At 30.3% G+C, this 1,925-nt stretch overlaps 1 pseudogene; it reads left to right on the forward strand.

The window, feature by feature from the left end:
• Nucleotides 1–570: 570 nt before the first annotated feature.
• LOC131627944 (small ribosomal subunit protein uS2c-like) lies at nucleotides 571–1,695 on the forward strand (annotated as a pseudogene).
• The last annotated feature ends 230 nt before the right edge of the window (nucleotides 1,696–1,925 follow it).

Below are 1,925 nucleotides of genomic sequence, written 5' to 3' on the forward strand. Positions count from 1 at the left end.
AAGGCCATGGTTGGATTTGTTTCGGTGAGACGCTTTTGTTAATACCGATTTTGTGATATATGATCGGAGGAAGAAGAAGAAAATATTTTTTTAAAACATTCAACCAATGGCGTTGTGCCATTTGAAATTTTTTTTATTGGTAGATTAATTTCCATATTCAGTGCTACTTTTGTTACTAGGTTCCATCACGCGCTTCAGTTAATGACCATTAGATCTGCCATGTAGATTAATGAAAGTGAATCCAACTCATATGATTTTTACATATTTTCTTATTTTCCTTTTATTGCATTTTATCTTTAAAATTCATAACTATTTTAAGTAAATATCAAAGTAATTGAGAGAAAAAACTTGTATGTATTCACAAAAAACTACAAGGGTAGAAAGAAAAAAAGTAAATATCAAAGTAATTGAGATAATTTAATTAAAATTATTCAGTTTGAAATTTTGAATTACAATTCGACTAAATAAAGATAAATATGAAGAATGAAATGATTAAGTCATAATTTTTTTGTTGATTATATTATTAACTATTTCGTTTCTTTATTTTGTTTGGAATAGGAGAAACTTATCATGAATCCACTGATTGATGTTGCTTCTGTTATTGTTGCTGGGTTGACCATTGGGCTTGCTTCAATTGGACCCGGAGTTGAACAAGGCACAACTGCAAGGAAAGCTATAGAAGGGATTATGAAACAATCAGAAGCAGATGATAAAATACATGGTACTTTATTACTTTGTCTGGCTTTTATGGAAGCTTTAACAATTTATGGGTTGGTTGTAGCATTAGCCATTTTATTTGCCAATCCTTTTGCTTAATATTTATTTTATAAAAAATCAAAAAATACATATTAATTTTCCATGGAGTTTTGTTGCTGCTCTTTCTTTTTTAAAAATTATATTTAGATTTTACTTCTACAATTTTTTATTCATTTGGATTCACACACTGATTCGCCTTCTTCCGTCCCTTTATTTAGTCCATGACCCCTTTAGTGTTGAAAACAACTAAGTATGTATGCAATTTACATAAAAGATGATGTAATTTGGGGTTCATTTAGGCCATGATATTAATAAATGGAATCCTCGAATGGTACCTTTTATATCGACAAAATGTAAAGGTATTCATATTACAAATCTTACTAAAATTGCTCGTTTTTATCAGAAACTTGTGATTTGGCTTTTGATGCAGCAAGCAAAGGAAAAGAATTTTCAATTGTTGGTACAAAAAAATCAACTGATTCAGTAACACAAGCTGCAATAAGAGCTCGATGTCATTATGTTAATAAAAAATGGCTCGGATGTATGTTAACAAATTACTATGCTACAGAAACGAGACTTCATAAGTTTAGGGATTTTAGAATGGAGCAAAAGACGGGGAAACTGAACTCTCTTCCAAAAAGAGATGCCGTTATGTTGAAGAGACAATTATCTCACTTGGAAATATATCTAGGCGGTATAAAATATATGACAAGATTACTTAATATTGTAATAATCGTTGATCAACAAGAAGAATATATGACTCCTCAAGAATGTATCACTTTGGGAATTCCAACAATTTGTTTACTTGATACAAATTGTGACCCAGATCTTACAGGTATTTTAATTCCGACTAATGAAGATGCTATAGCTTCCATTAGATTAATTCTTAACAAATTAGTTTTTGCAATTTGGTTGTTAAGCGAATCTTTAGATATCTGAAAATTATTACTAACCTTGGATTGATGAATAGAAAATCAAAAGAATATAAATTAGTAGGATATTGTGATGCTGACTATGCTGGAGACAGACTTGAAAGAAAAAGCACCAGCGGAAGTTGTCAGTTTCTTGGTGAAAATCTAATATCATGGTCCATCAAGAGGAAAAGTGACTTTTGGGGAAATCTAATATCAAAAGGTCACACAAAAGTTTTTGAAACTCTGAAGTATGAC

Source organism: Vicia villosa, unplaced genomic scaffold (genome assembly GCF_029867415.1).
Source record: "Vicia villosa cultivar HV-30 ecotype Madison, WI unplaced genomic scaffold, Vvil1.0 ctg.000416F_1_1_1, whole genome shotgun sequence".
NCBI classification, from domain to species: domain Eukaryota; kingdom Viridiplantae; phylum Streptophyta; class Magnoliopsida; order Fabales; family Fabaceae; genus Vicia; species Vicia villosa.